This window comes from Chironomus tepperi, unplaced genomic scaffold, assembly GCF_022539635.2.
Source record: "Chironomus tepperi strain 1889 unplaced genomic scaffold, CSIRO-AGI_Ctep_v1 contig_163, whole genome shotgun sequence".
Lineage (NCBI taxonomy): Eukaryota > Metazoa > Arthropoda > Insecta > Diptera > Chironomidae > Chironomus > Chironomus tepperi.
This window is the reverse complement of record NW_027226285.1, coordinates 452,282-469,083: the sequence shown is the minus strand read 5'-3', so window position 1 is coordinate 469,083 and position 16,802 is coordinate 452,282.

Below are 16,802 nucleotides of genomic sequence, written 5' to 3'. Positions count from 1 at the left end.
AAATTCATCAAAAGTGAGCAAAAACTCGCCAAAAATGAACACAAACTCACCAAAGGTGAACATAAACTCACCAAAAATGAACAATTATTCATCAAAAGTGAACAAAAACTCACCAAAAATGAACATAAAAAGCATCACAAAAATGGACACAAACTCACCAAAAATGAACATAAACTCACCAAAAAATGAAAAAAATCTCACAAAAAATCAAACAAAACAGAACAAAACTTAACCAATATGTCAATGCCTTTTTCTCCCTTCTTGTCAGTCAACTTTAAGATCACAACCCAAACATTAATCCTCCCCATGATTTCTGGCTTACGTTTACACAAAAACGAACATCGCACATGCTGTCATAAAAAAAATTTCCCCATTCATCTTCTCACTCAAAAATATTTTCCAAAAGATAATTTTTGTTGCCACCATTTCTAGCACACAGGCAGAAGTAGGCAAAAGACGGAAACTTTTCTTTCATTCTTTTTACATTAAAACGCATGTGAAAAAACTTTTTAAAATGCTATGTTGGTATCTCTTTATGCTTCTAAATGACTCATAAAGCGTGATAACCTTTTTTTCGTCTTTACAGTTCCTCCTCCATCTTCGTAGCACGACGGCACATTTCTCTCCATTAGAAAATGGATATGTACCGTAATAATAAAAGCATTATTCAATGTCATATTTTACTGAAGTGTCTTTATCGAAATAATCTTGAAGGAAATTAATGTCTTTGCTCTGCTTTTTTTTTTACTTGTGCTTTTCGCATCTTTTCCTTCTTCATTTTTAATGTAAAATTTATTTTGATGCTTGTCACACAGCGACCGGAACTTTCTTTCGAGTTTTCCGACTTAATTGAAGTTGAATTTATCATTTCCATTTGTGTTTTTGGATTTTTGGTCGCTGGCTCTCTTTTTTTTTGGAGGCTGGGTCACCTTTTTAAGTTGAGAAATTGGTTTGTTGTGCTTTGTCCTTTGTCTTGAGGATGTTGTTGTGCTCAGAATATGCTATAAAAATAAAAAAAGGTCAAAAATTCAGTTGGTGGCAAATTAATCATGTAAAATTTTGGATTCTTTGGATCCAAACGAGGACTTGAGGATTCAAAGCCCCAAGCCAACCCCTTCCTCACCTCTTGATGACTTTTGACATGCTTCTGATACCTACCACTGATTCATGCAGCTGAATAACCAATTGGTTTAAGAACTCGTCTTGAGGTCGGGTATTGAATTGACTAGATTCCGAAATCACATTAGACCAACTTCTCTAAACACAATAACGGCTCTGTTAGTATGATTGAGAATGCCATGAGCATGCCTGTAAAGATTCAGTACATCAAAACCAAGTCTTCGCAGCATATTGACTTCTGTGTCTAAAAATTCTTCTAATTCTCAACCAAATTCCCATAAAGCTGTCTAACTTATTTCCATCTCATCTGCTTTCCCATCCTTGACTTCATGTTATTATTCTTTTGCCTTGAATTTTAAATGTGAAATAGAACAGAAGAAAATAAGTCAGTGAGTACAACTGTTCCATATGATTTGTCAGAAAATGGAAGAAAAAGAAAACGTTCACGGATAAGATATATAAAAGATTTATGGACATAATTATGCATCCCCCTCACACCATAATCATAATAATTTTTTTTCCCATTGTGTCTCGTGGCATCATCAGTGCTGTCAAATTTCGCTCTCTTATTGAGAATGAATATTCGAAGAATTATTGAAAAAAGTATAAAAAATTCATTATGGATATCTTATCGATGAGGAATATGGGAGACAAAAGATTCATTTTTTTTCTGTTCTGTTCCTTTTTTGTTATTTATGATGCGACATTATTTTTCATTATTCGTTTATTTTTATTATCCTCATGGATGTTGAATCAGAATAGGAGGAGATGAATGTGGAGTGAGAAATTTATTTATTGAACGAGATAAAATTTAGAGAAAATAAGGTTTTTTCTGTTATTCTGGAGGGGTCATTCAGACGTGATGTATTTTTACGGATGGTCTTGTTAGAGTCAAAATTGGTTTGGCATTCAAAATTCAAAGCTTTATGGACCGAAAAGCTGTTGATCTGACAGAAAACGTGTATTTCTTAGTTATGGATTCGGATTGGGACTCGAACCTATGTCCTTTGATTTCCAGTCGCATCTTCCTATGACTGAGCTATCGGGGGTTATTCGGCTATACGGCAAAGTGCCATACACAGCCTATACATTGTCATTATTCCCCTATTACTGCTTTTTGTCACTGAACAAGCAGCATTTGTGACAAAAACAGCAAAATAAGGGATGATTTGGAGTCAAACTTCCGTCCATCTTCCCTACTTCCTCCATAATTCCAAAATTTCTTCGAAAACCTCTCAAAAAATTGAAAAACTACTGATTAGACCCTTATGTGCCACCACTTGTGTCAAATTTGCATCAACATCCCCTTAAATCTCTCTCATATCCCATAAAAGCTTCCACAAATTTCCCCAAGATTTAAAAGATCTCTTACTTCCACTCCATAAAAACAACAACATTGTTTAAGGAAATCTAACTTTTTACCCAAAAAATTTCATCTTGCTTGCTTTGCTTGCTTTACCTCTTCAAATCGTAATGAGTTTCCCATTGTACATGAGTTTTCCATTGAAAATATAAAATCCAAAAAGAAAAGGAATTCAATCATGAAAAAAAAAATAAAGGGCTTTCTAATTTGATTCATTTTCATCCTTATTTTATTTGTGTTCGCACCGTTTTAGTGAGCTTTGAGTTGAGGGAAGTATTGTAGGCATTTAATTGCTGTATTGCCTTGTTTGGTGCAAATTTGAATTGGGTAATGATTAGATTCATTGCTAGTTTGATTTGAAAGCTGCCATCCTAAATGTTGGGCTATGTAGACAGGCTTTCAATCTATCCTAACTTATTCTGGATAATCTTAGAACCTCTAAGTAGAACGTATTGTGATTAGTCGACGCTATGCCTGGTAATAAACTTGACATTTCACGGCAAATTCCATAAACATCTAGATGATAACTGGACGTAATGCAGGATGCATTCAGGATGGAGACTGAGCATTCAGGAAGGAGAAGGAGTGGAGGTTAGTGTCAACAGACCTTTGATCAGCTTCAGGTCCGACTTTTAGCAACCTAATCTTGAGTAATCAATGAAAATTTGACGGATTTACCTGACATGATCCTGTTGGAAGCATATGTGACACCAAGAAAGTGTAGGAACTGTTGTGAGAGTCTGTTGCTTTCCAAAAGATTCCAAAAATCATCGGAAACTACAAAATCATCTAAAGTCAACAATAAATACAAGATAAGCAGCATCAAAGTCAATCAGGGTCCGAATATACCCGAACATCATTCCATCCTTCCCTAATAAGCTCCAACAACAAGAAATTTGACCTAAATTTATCCATTTTCTTGTTCCTTCAAAGCATCCGCTCCGAATTTTCTCATCCATTCCCAACCATTCTTCACGGTACATAGATTCAAGTGCAAATACAACATAAACTTCTTTCCATAATCTTCTCATGCGTGTTTTTAAACTATTTTATTCAGTCCTAACCTTGTTTACACATTCTCAAAGAATTATGGTCAGGGATTATGTTATCTCAACGAAAAGCCGATTATTATATTGTATATTTACATGCCGAGGAGGGAAATGGATGTCCTTAAAAAATCATTCCTTAAAAACAACTTATTTCCTCATCCGTTGGTATGGAAACTATCATCAGCGTTTACTATATCCGTGAGATTATATTAATCTGCCATAAGAAGCCGGAATGCAAGGAAATTAAAGGCAAGGTCGGCAAGGTATTAAGGCAAAGAAACAATATTTAATTTCAGCATGACCGATCATTGTTTATTCATTTTCTATTCATCCGAAAATGTAGCACTCGTCTCCCATTCACCAAAAAACTTGATCCGTTCCATTTCTTAGTACTTAAATATTGCCTTACGTCCCTTCCTTCTCCCATCAACTACCTTTTCTTCTTTATTTCCGATATTTTATTATTATTATTTGTATTATATACAGCTTATTTCATCCTATAGACTTTAGACACCTCATTCTACTGTGTATATACATCTCTTCGATATATATATATGGACATTGAGGAAATTCAAGACACGTTCATGTAAAATCACTTTAATGCAATAACTATTAACACCTCTTCATCTTGACTAAAATCAATAGACATTCTGAGTTTTCGAGCATGATGGAATTTCAAATGAATAAATAATTTGTGAAGTTTCGTCAGTTTTTTTATGTGTCCGTGTGGGAATTTTTTTTTGTGTTTTTATGGATATTACTTTGATGGTGAAACTTGTTAAACTTTTAGTGAGCATTGTTAAGTTCTTGTTGTGTTGAAATTAATCGATTGTAGCTTAAATGAGGAGGTTTGATGTGGATTCTGGCTAATATTGAAGAATTTTGGGGGAAATGGATTGAGTTGGTAACATATTTGGGACATTCAGAGAGTAAAGTAGGTGTATGGACGCCATACCAGGTTCATGCCGTCGTGATGTCGGATTTTGGACCGATTAACCAACTAACTTGTGCTACTCGGCTAGATCTTCATCAAAAATGGTTCTAAACATCTCAGTTATGCTCAAAAGCTCAGTAAGATTCATGCCCGGACAGTACAACGTGTTGCAGGCTACCTCCACGTCGCGGTGTTAATGGCAAGACGTGCAGCTGCCCTGACGGCATCATAACGGCTCATTCACCATACTTTAACCCAGATATGCAAAAAAATCACAGTTATACTCTCATATTCAATATGACCAATAAAATGCGCTCCTAAACCCTCAATTCCCAAACCTTTTCCCAACTTCCCTTTCATTTATTGAGATCATTCTCTTTCATGTGTTATTCATGTGCATTTAAGTTTATATGAAAGACATTAAAATATTTGCACTACGTGCATTATATATATTTTGGACTATAATCATCAATATTATTGGGTTTTTGTGGAAAGTGCAAAGATAGTCTTATCTGCCTTTAAATCTACTAGATAGATGCATATATTAAATGTATGAGCATTTAAGGAGATGATTGTATTCTTGGTTATGATTAAAGTTTATGGCATGATTTGAAGACAATTATGTTGGATAAATTGATGTGGGTGTGACTTGAAGAGTTTGGAACTGGCTTTTTGGGTGTTTTTGCTTTAAATGCACTGAAGAATTAGAGAGCTCGAAGTTGGATTGGATTTGTATGGGAGTTGACTTGATATAAGAATTCACTGTAGGCTGCATATAGGTCACTAGGCTCCGCAATTAAGCCATGTTGATGGAAAGTCTTAATGGTTTCCTTACAGCACTTTGAAAGCCGTTTCTTGCCCATTTTGACAGCAAATATAGAATTTTCAGCTGCTTGTCGTTCGAATCTATGTTCAATTAATTCGCTGCCTATTTCAATCGCATACCTTAATACCTGCCTCAATATTATAATTTCCATAATTCCTAAATAGAATATTAAAGAAGCTCATCTCATCTCAATCGATCATAAATAACTAATCAGCTCAAACGATGAATTTTAAAATTCGGTACAAAACCAAGACCGCATAATTACCTCATTACCAATTTTCTCTAACCTTGTATCAATTTCACAAATTTTTGAGAATAAGATCTAATATGAAGAAAATTTTGGAATTGAAAAATCATTACTAATTCATGAAGATATCAATGGCATAGACATTTTTAAGTGATCAATTCATATTTCATTAGTCAAAAATTATCTAATATTTTAGATTATTTACATTAAGATTCATATTTTCATGACTATAATCTGTATAGCATTTAAGCTACGGTTTGAAAATTGTGAATGAGGTGATGTAGAGGGTGTGAGGCATGAGATTCATATCAACCTTTTAGAATAAGGCTTGCCTGAGTGGAATAAGTTGCGACTAGTCGACTTTAAGTCTAATTGGTTCTAGATCATACTGGATTTGTGATTTGGTCCAATATAAGAATAACAGCTGTCTAATGACCATTAAGTAGAGAAGAAGGTTAAAGTAGACTTTGTGCCACATTTCTCTATAGTCCTCGGTAGCTCAGTGGTAAAAGCATGCGATTGAAAATCGGATGACGAGGGTTCGAGTCTCACACGTACTATGTTGTGAAGAAAAGGACATTCTTCTATAGATCCTTAGATGTAGTAAGGTTCCGAATAGAAATCTTCGACAAACATTAGAAGAGTCCATTAGTCTCAGAGTCAGAATTCTGTGGATTACTATCTAAAACTTAACTACTTACTTCCAAAAAGCTAACTGCAATTAACATACAGATAGCTTTCACCTAACTTTTAGTTACTATCGGTTATTACTTAAGAGCAGCTTCTATACTAAAATAAAATGATATTAAGGCAACAAACTTTCTACAGCAATTTTCCTCATCATGATTCAACTAAAGTGCAGAAAATAAGAAAAAAAATCATTATTAATATGAGAAAATTTTTCTCTACCGGAATAAAAAAAAAGAGAAGAAGCTTTTACTCATCATTTATCTTAAACGAAGTGCTGCATATTTTATTCAAAAGAACTGTGAGCGATAGAGATGGGAACATTATGAGATTTTTTTTTCTTTAGTTCTACATATGTATACATTGAGTGTATGTACAAGAATGTTTATTTAAAGTTTTATGGGCTTAAATAATGCATAAATTTTCCTCCAAGTATTTTCATATAAATATTTCATCATAAATTTTGCGACTTGTGTAATTTTGTTGATGGCAACATCATTCACATCCACATACACAACTTTGTTGGGGTAAATGGATGTTACGTAATGTTAAAATTGTCATTTTTTATAATTTTATTCTCTTTTTTCTAAGATTTGAACTTAAAGTCGAGTTGCATTCCTACTTTGAGGAGAAGGTAGGAGCGGTCGACCCCAAACCCCACTCTTCCCTGAATATGCTGCTCATCGACTCTAGTCGATTGTATTGATCAAAGCACAATATTCAATGACTTTAGTCGATTATAGTCGGTTAATCTAAGACCAAACTTAATTGACCTTAGTAGACTGTTCTATGAGCAATCTTGGTCGACTAAGAGTCGACTAAGAGCAAGCTTGACATTGGTCGACTACTCCTAGCAAAATCTTGGTCTAGTTTAGTCGACTGTTTCAAGACTTTAGTCTTGTAATTAGTATTTAAACAATTTGGACACTTTGCCATAAAGTCAAGTTACCCCGGATAGCTCAGTGGTAGGAGCATGCAACCAGAAATCGAGTCGGTCGTGAGTTCAAGTACCACTCGCGATCCGATATTCGGAATAAATCCTTTTCTGTAATATCAACTCAAGTTAAGAATCCTTGCAATTCTAGAGGGTATCTGGCCGTCTTATAGCCCTTTGATAGCCCTCTGACTCCCCTCATGCTGACCCCCCAACCTGCCTACCCTCAAAAACCTTCCCTAACATCCAAACATCCCTTCTCTTTCCTCCCTTCCAACATTCTTATCTCATGATAATTTTTCTCTATCTATTTTTCCATATTTAATTACTTTCGCATCATATAGATGTAAGGATGAATGTCTAAATATAGAGCATATTACACTCTTTTGTGTTACTGTATGAATAGAGGCTTCAAAGTCACGTTCATTTTAAGACTTTACGGAATCTGAGGAGGGATGAAAAATATGATAATTTTTGCTCACATTAAAGTAAAGATTAAATGAGGATTAAATGGATGTCTTTATTATGTCAGCATACGCATTTTTTTTAATCTAGTCAGTTCCTTTGACATGATAATGAATCATGAATCAAGGAGTAAATTAATTTGTAACAAGATGTGAAGGCTTTAATGAATAATGAAAGCTTAGCTTGAAGGTATGAATGGTTTATAGCTTCAAATTGCTGAAGGATGAAAGCTTTAAGCTTACTGTAGCTGTTATACTTCTGAATAATCCAAAATACCCTTTAAATGTTTAAAAAGATAAATTTTATATTCCATACATAAATTCACACAAATCTTTACAATCCAGCACATAAATAAAATAAATATTAAAGCATCAAGCAGTACCAAACAAGAAAATAAAGTTTATCTGCAATACAATGCAATAATCTCGTCATACGACACATTTTACTTCTTTTCATGACTTGCCATTTCCATTTTCGCTTCTTTTACATCTTTAGCAGATGTCAGGATGCTCTTTTTTTGATTTAAATAAATAATATGCTATGAAATAGCTTTACTGCGAATTGTAAATGAGATTTTGATTGACATGAGAAGTCATTTACTATTAAAAAAGTGTAGAAAATTGTGGAATTATTTAAATGGATAAATATCTTTAAATGCTCAGACCTTGTGCTGAGGATTCTCAATATTTTGACTTAGGGATGTTCTCGAGATTCGGACGGGATAGCTTACTTTTGATCCATTTCAAGTTCTCAAATTGAATGGATCTTCCAGGTGGAATAAGGCTTGACCTTGGAAGCCATGAAAGCCTTAGGACATATTCGGGGGCGAGGAGGGTAAAACCCAAGCCTCCCTTCCTCCAACTCACTCAACAGCTTTGTTAGCAGTCAATCAAAACCCCCATGCAGTTCAATACCCCTCAAGGTAGCTGCTCATCTGATATTAAATCATCTTGAAACTCAAATCAATCCCTTTATGTCTCAATCCCTTTATGTCGCTTGTGTAGCCAGAAAAAAAGAACAATCCTTTTCATCATCATTGTAATCTTGTAAATAACTTCCAAAACCGGAAGTAACTTCATTATCTTACGGTCATTAATTCACCAAGAGATCTCATAAATACATAAAGAACATTTTTTGACATAAAATAAACTAATTCATCCATAAAAAGCAGTTCTTCAAAAGAACGAAATAGCCATAGCTTAACATAAATATTTCGAGCATGAATCAAAGCAGTAAAAGAGAATGAAAAACTAGTATAGATGTAGATGGGTGATTGTGAGGAGTGAGAGCGCATTTATCTGGTTTTGGGGATATATCTGAGTGGAATATGCTGCGACTGTATGTCTAGTAAGTCGAGTACTGATGATTTAGTACTTTGGTACCCAACGATTGTAATACCGACTTATGGGATTTGGATTCGAAACTCAAAATGCGGAAACGCCGCTCACAGCCTTCCTTTGTTGACTATAGGCAGTAAATGTCATCCAAGAAGTGGTTTTAATTCTACTATAAACTGGCACTAATAGTATCTTGACGGCAGATTTCGATCCATTCTTAAGGCAAAGAATGGAAGTTGCAGCTCATGAGATTGAACTATATACTTGAATTTGGTAGGAACTGAACCCACATACCCTCAAGAAGAGTACCACAGTTATCGGATATGTTGCCTAACCACTCGGTCATTGATGTCTTGCTTTTGCACTAGCCGCAGAATTATCTAGACATTGTTCAATACCCAAAGCTAGAATATTGAAGCATAGATAGTTGCCAGTCAGACAAATGACCAAACATACTCAATTGTCATTTCCGATCCGCATTAAAAAAGAAGGAAATGAAATAAAAGTGAAAGGATAAAGTCAGTCGAAAAAAAAAAATTCTCAATCATATTAAACCAATTTTGTTTTATTCAATATTCCCAAAAACTGTTCTTCATCCTCCTCCATCCAACTTCTTACTATCGATTAAGGATAAAAAGCTATTCTAAGAGCTTACATAAATGATGAGACATTCAGCCCTTTTTTTGCCTCAATTCCAATAATCTATTTGAGATTATATTATGCCTTTTTATGTCAATAAAGATGCTTACTGAATATCTATCTCCTGCCTTCCTTCACTCTCACTCATTCTACATGCTTTAAAAAAGAGCGGCTGCGGAAAGTTTTTATGCTAATTTTATCGCTTCAAACATAAAAATTGTTTCTCTTTTTCTATGTTTGCCTTTTTTTCTGCTCATTGCCCATATCCTTCATCTTTTAGCATCATTTTATTGAAAGATATTTTATTGTTGGAGACATTCTTTGTCAGTAGAATTCAATCATCGTAAATGCGACTGTTTTGTGGTAATTTTTGGCATTTGGTGGATGTTAAAAAATTCAGCTGAGTTGTCAATCAGTGGATATAGGCTTGAAGGGATTGAATGTTATAGATTTGATGTTTTTGGAGCTGTTTGGCTGGACTAGTCAAGACTATCGAGTGGAAAGCTTGGCAAAATGTCTAAGTATGGTCGGCTAGTGACATTATCTCCTGTACGTTCCATAAAATGCGTCTGGGTTGGTTGTAGATCATGTTATTAGCTGGACATTATGTCAAGTTGTCCACTTGGGACTATATCTGCATATAACATGATTCTAAGGATAGACAAAGAAGAGATCCTCCAAACAGCGCTCTAACTTCCAATCTCCAACCATCTTCACAGCTCCTGAACCTTTCTTCTTCCATACTTTTCATTATTTTTACTGTTTGTTGTTTATTTCTCCTGAATCATTCATCAAAAGGATGACAGTGTAGCATCATTTATCTAGCGGTATCCTTTTTTTATCCTATTTTCCATCAAATCAAATAATGATGATGACAACGGTTTTGGGTTACATTAACCGATATTCCTTATAGGATGAAGTAAGTGTCACTAAGACAAACACTATAAAACTGAGATGGGATCGTATATGGATTGATGTCGTGTTTTTCAAGGAACTAAAGTGTGTCATATGGTTGCATGATCCAATTGGGAAGGAATATAAGCTGATGTGGAGGACGTGGTTCCTCTATTTACGCAATTGCAACTTGATCCACAACTGACAACTCTGTCGGACACAGTTTCTCAGTTTCAAATCTGCCAACGGTACACAACTTGGATCCCATGGGTCACTTATGTGCCTTAAGACCTGTCGGCTATGTCCATATGTAGACTATACCATGAAATAGGTTGCCCATCACTCTTGTAAACTGTATTTAAACTTAGGTATGCACCTTAGAATACTCAAAACATAACCAACATTAGCCAACATAGCCTATATTGTCCTTTCCAAAAGTATAAATCCCCAAGAATTTTACTAACTAAGATCACCATTTCCGTAAAAAGAGACTATAAAAGGAAATCTAATTTAATAAGCTTTTAGCCTCAGCGGTACTGGCATCATTTTCATATCCTATCGCATTAAGTATTCACTATAGTAAACATTAGCATGGGTGAAGAGACATAATGACTGGTATGATATATTTTATTTGAATTAGTTTTTTCGATCGAATCATTATACTTATTTACTTACTTCCTTAGCGAAGGCAAGTTTTTATAACCATTTTTACTACACTAATGTCAACATAATCATCACTACTTGGAACTATAACATCGGCTTTTTGTATAGATAAGAGTCTGTCAAGCATCGAATGGGTTAAAATGAAAATATTGATGCTTTGATATGAGCTGCTGGATATTTCTCATATCCCTTGTAGTCATTTGTGTGTGGCACTTCTGATAGAATTATAAAAATAGGCAGTATGAAGCCATACGCACTGGTAGATGAGATTGTTCAAATTTTCCGCGTTACGTAAGAAGTGAATGGCCCTTGTGCTGTCTAAATGAAGCATGCCTGAATTATTCAAGCAACAACTGAAGTTGTTTCATTGTTTTCGCATGCAGTCATCCATGCGACCACAAAAGTAAGTATTTCGATATGTTCATAATTTATAGTCGTTAGTTATGCTCGCGTGCATGCACTAATAAGTACATCTTATAAACCTACCGCATATTAAAAATATATATCCACCATTTCAAGCAATTTCCGTCCTCATCATAATCAATTAAGGCTTCCACATTCTTGACTTTTTCAGATAAAATCCACATCATTACCATATCAAGCTTAATATGAAAGAAATTATGTTGACATACGTAAAAAAAAGTCATTGCAGAATCATAAAGCATAGCTGGTTTATGACACTCATAAATGCATTCATGATAGTTTTTAAGGTGCCCTAGGTCTATGGAAATGAAAGTTAATGAGCAAAAAAAAAATATTAATTTTCTTTCCGTGCCTTAATTCATGACGAGGCAGGCACGATGACATAAAGGAAGGAAAAAATAAAATTAATTACAATTTTTATGTTGCATCATGGCTTTTTTGTGCCTCAACGTTACATTCGAATAAATCTTGAAGATGCAGCCATGAAAATGGAAATAAATGATTTTACCTCAATGGGAAGGAGGTTGCTGTTGTTGGACATAAAATAAAGAGTTCCTTTTAATCCTTATCTCAAATTACTACTTGACCATATAAACCCAAGAAACATGCCAAACCACTTAAAATCATTCTCGGCTATTATTACTGAGCTCTATGGCATCTATGGACATTTAAGATTGTGAATTCAGTTTTATGTAAAAATGTTCACATGATTCAATAAAAGTTTTTCATTGTTTTAACCCTCAAGAAGTAAATGGCTCCATAAAAAATCATCAGTATTGAGTCAATCTTACATTATTGTAGATTATGTAGATGGTGGAGAGTATGGCATGGGTAATAAGGGGTTTTGACGAATTTTTACACAATTGTTGGAGATCAAGTCGGTTTAAGAGCATATGTCTAAATCCTGTAAGTCGAAAAAAGCAGACCTGCATCCTTGGGGACACTATAAGGCACATCCGACAGGGGTTAATGACCGAACTCTAATTTTAGTCCAAAATGGACAATTCTATCAAGCAAAATCACCATTACGTTTCTATGTTAAAGGTCAATCATCAAATAGAAGTAAGGATGCACTGAAGGAGCTATGAAAGCTGACTTCAAACCAAACAGCATCCTCTTGACAAAAGCAGTCACTTAAAACCCGATAGTAAGCAATTGACAAGATGATGCCACTTGATACTGAGTATTCTGTTTGATTAGCTGGCTTGAGGACCAGAGCTAAGTATGTGACAATCAGCACTCAACACTCATCACTCAATAGCACTGACGCTCAATCTACAGTATCAATGGTTGTAAAGAAATTGACTGGATCGGACTACACATCCTCTGGGTTCAATCCCAGCTGGTCGACCCTGGTCTAATTCAGTCATGGGCAACTTCTTTTATGCCATTGCAATTTTTGCAGTAAACCTCGACCGAAACCGGACACGAAATTTCCAAAAAAATTGACGACACACTAGTGTGCTTTAGCCCAGGCTCCGCAGCAGTACAGCGGTATCCGCCGATTTCGCCTAGTTTCTCATCCTGGGCTATAGCACACAGGTTACCCACCACTGCTCTAATTAATACACCACATCTGCTTTCCCTCTGCAAGAACATCACTAAATTTTTCTCAATTTCGAAAGTATGTTCATCCATACAGCTAAATAGTGATTTATAAGCGCTAGTTCAATGTCAAATTGTACTATTTTATTTTAACTGCCCTACTCTACTGTGTGTATGTATATTCAGTCTGTATGAGAATGTAATGAAATATAGATAAAAATTCGAGTAGTGATTTTTATGGGTGCTGTTGGCTATGGACACAGATTTTTTGGTTTTGTGCTAAATTGTTTGGGATGAAAAAAAAATGTTTTTAAATTGCTGGGTTTCATTTTATTTTGGATGTAATTTATGGAACCACTAATTTGTTTATTATTGATATGGTCAAAAAAAAAAAAATAGATTGAAATTGATATTTTAAATTTTAGTGAGTTTTATGTCTGCTATTATCGGGTAAATTACATCCATTAAGACTATTTCTTCTGTTGAAACAGTACAGGCTATTCCGGTAGAGCACATGATGTAAAAATGGTCGAAAATCCGGCGCCAAGATTTTTTGTGACTCTAGCTGCACACTAGTATGTCAAGGCTAACAGGCTGCCCACCACTGCTCAAGCTGTATACCAGCTCTGATGAAATCCGGCGCTAGGTCAGACTCAAGTCATTTTGGAACCAGATTTTCGACCATATCTACCCCGTGTGCTTCCCGGGATTTACTCTTTGAACTCTACTTATGACAGCGGTTGTTTAATTGAAAATTGAATCAATTTGTAAACAAATTATCAAGTCAATGAATCAAAGGCTTTTCAGTAAATCAAATTCTGTTGCTTTTCAGAAAGTCAACTCAATTATAGATCGATAATAGTAATTTATTTCTAAATGCAATGATAAATCATCTTATAAATTTTATTCAAATTTCAAAATGGTTTGATAAATATGAAGCAGTGCTGTCTAAACCAGAGCAATAAGTCGAATGACTCCAATTTTGTATGGAATCGAGTCGACTTGGGTCGACTTTTCCTTCGAAACTTCATGAACATTATGTAGTATGTGTTTTCGATTGAGGCTTATGAACAAGGTGTGCCGTGGGTCCACTATTAGAGTCAGATGAGAAGCCTTTTGCAGTAACCTCAGCTTAACATCGGAGCATGGTTCCAGTAAGTAAGTTAATAAGTATGACAGTAAGTAATGTGTGTCATCTCCCAAAAAATTTTGAGCAGCTCTGATCCTTGTATTTCAATATTTTTAGGCTTATTCACATTCCTACTATAGTATTTTGTATGGCTTATTGAAATATATATTTTTGTAATGTTGAAAATTTCATCATTTCAGGCTTAGAGAAGATTTTATTGAAATTGAAGTTGCATGGAATTTTCAGCTTTTAAGCTAGCAATCGTTGTGGAATATTGGAGTTCTTTAATGTAATCTGTAAAGTGAATTTTTACATATTTTTGATAAAATTTATTACAAATTTGATTTGAAAATTGGAAAAAATAAAATAAACTAAAATTGAAAATCTCTATTAAGCTAGTATCAAAGCTTATGGACGTCATCTATTAAAGGAAAGGCTTATGGAACAATTTTCTAAAAATAGTTATATGGGGTTATTGATAAATGTAGTCCATTAAGGCAAAATCAAAGTCGTCATGGTGTAGTTGGAGTACTTTAAAGTTATTTTGATTTTCATCGACGATACGGCTGCATTACAATTCACTACCCGAGCTGGACAATGCATGGAACCACATTAATTGTCAAAGAAATTGGTCGAAATCAGCTGTCACGGTGAATTCAGAGTAATTTTGATCTTATCGTTCATACGACGACTTTGCTTTGTGCTAATGAGCACGTTGTGTCTTTCTGGAGTTGTATGGCCAAAAAACAGCAATATCAGTATACATTATGTAGGATCTAAGTCGAATCGTTAAAGTAGAGAGTGACACTGTTATCACTAAGTCACTGTAGTTCACTACTGCTATTTCTGCGAATTTATAGCTTCTACATCTAAAAATTGTAACATCTGAGATTGCATTCGAACGTCTTAACCTCTAAAATCCGGACATAACATACAAATGACCCCTCTAAACCCAGTAAGATTACATAAGCAGCTAAAACAAAAAATCTAAAAGTAAATTCAATCGCTCACATGCTGTGTGACAGACAAAGAAGAACAACAAAACAATAAATAAAATTCCAGATATATATTTGGACTATTCATCGTGTGCTAAGTCATAAGAAGCTCTACATACCCAATAAACGAATTCCAATTTTCACCTATTGCCATTGATAATACCTTCAAGTCTATTCACATCCAAATACTCCATATATCTTTTCTGTTATCCGAAATATATAAAAATACAAAAAACTGTTTCCATTCACAACAGGAAATGAAAGTGTCTTGTTGTTTGCTTGTTGCACAACACCCTTAGCGATAGAAAACAGCAACCCTTTTTGCTCCTCTCATCCCCAAACATTCTCGACACAACTTGAATAAATCAATGATGTCAGAAGCTGAAATATTTATTACTTTCATGTATATTACACATTCAGCAATGGCATGAATGGAAAGAAAATTCAAAAAAATGCTGATTCGATGGCAGTGAGAAATCTACTTTCGTTACTAGCTTTGCGTTCGGTGAGGGATATGTGGAAGTGACACAATAACAACATTCATGATGAAAAAACTTTGAATAACTTACGGACTTTTTTTTGTGATTGAAATCCGCGAGAGCAAAAATCGTGACGAAGAATGGAACTGCGGGGAAAAAAATGTGCAGCAACAAACATTGAAACTTTATTTGCGATGCACTTGACTATTCAGGGAAAAATAGAAAGGAGGAAGGGGGGATATTGAGAATTTGTAGCTTTTTTTTGAAGCTTTTTTATGGAGATGATGGGGGTAGGGGTTGCTGGATGACGGGAATTTTATGGAATCTTATGTAGATGCAGAAGTGTGGCTGGTGATTTATCAAGAAAGAATCCTTTAATGAACATTAATAAAACTGAGGACCAAGGACGAGATGTTGCTAGGAGGTTCAGACCCCCAAGCACCACCAAACCCCTCTCTTTCCCTCATTCCTGAATATGCTCTTGCTGTGGACTCAATCCGATCCTCGTCATATCCCGAATAGCACAATCAAATCGGTTAATCAATCATAAATCCGGTTCCAGGCCGACGTGACTTAAACTTTGTCAGATTCACTTTAAATCAAGACTCATCGACATTCTGGCTTGGTTCCGGATTTTGGATCGCTCAACCGACTTGTACTACCCAAGCATCCCTCAAAACCCCCAAGTATGAACCCCCAAATCAGCATCATCCACCACCTAAAAGAATTATATTCATTGCCAATCCGTCAAACAAAAATAAAATCATCTAAACTTTTTTAGAGTGTGCACTCAAATTGGAAATAAGCTTGCGATGCCAATTTGACTTTGTGCTTTATATATTCTTTCTCTCTCTTTTTTTACTCCAGCATCAGAATCTATTGACATTATCATTCATATTGCTTGCCATTGAATACAAATAAACACACTCAAAATCGATTTTATTTGCTCGCATTGCGAGCTGATGTTTCGACTCAATTCCTTTATTCCACGACTTTTTTATGCAACTAGCTCAGGGGTGGACAACCTGTGAGATGCGACTCACTGGTGAAGGAGTGAAATTTGACGAGCTAAAT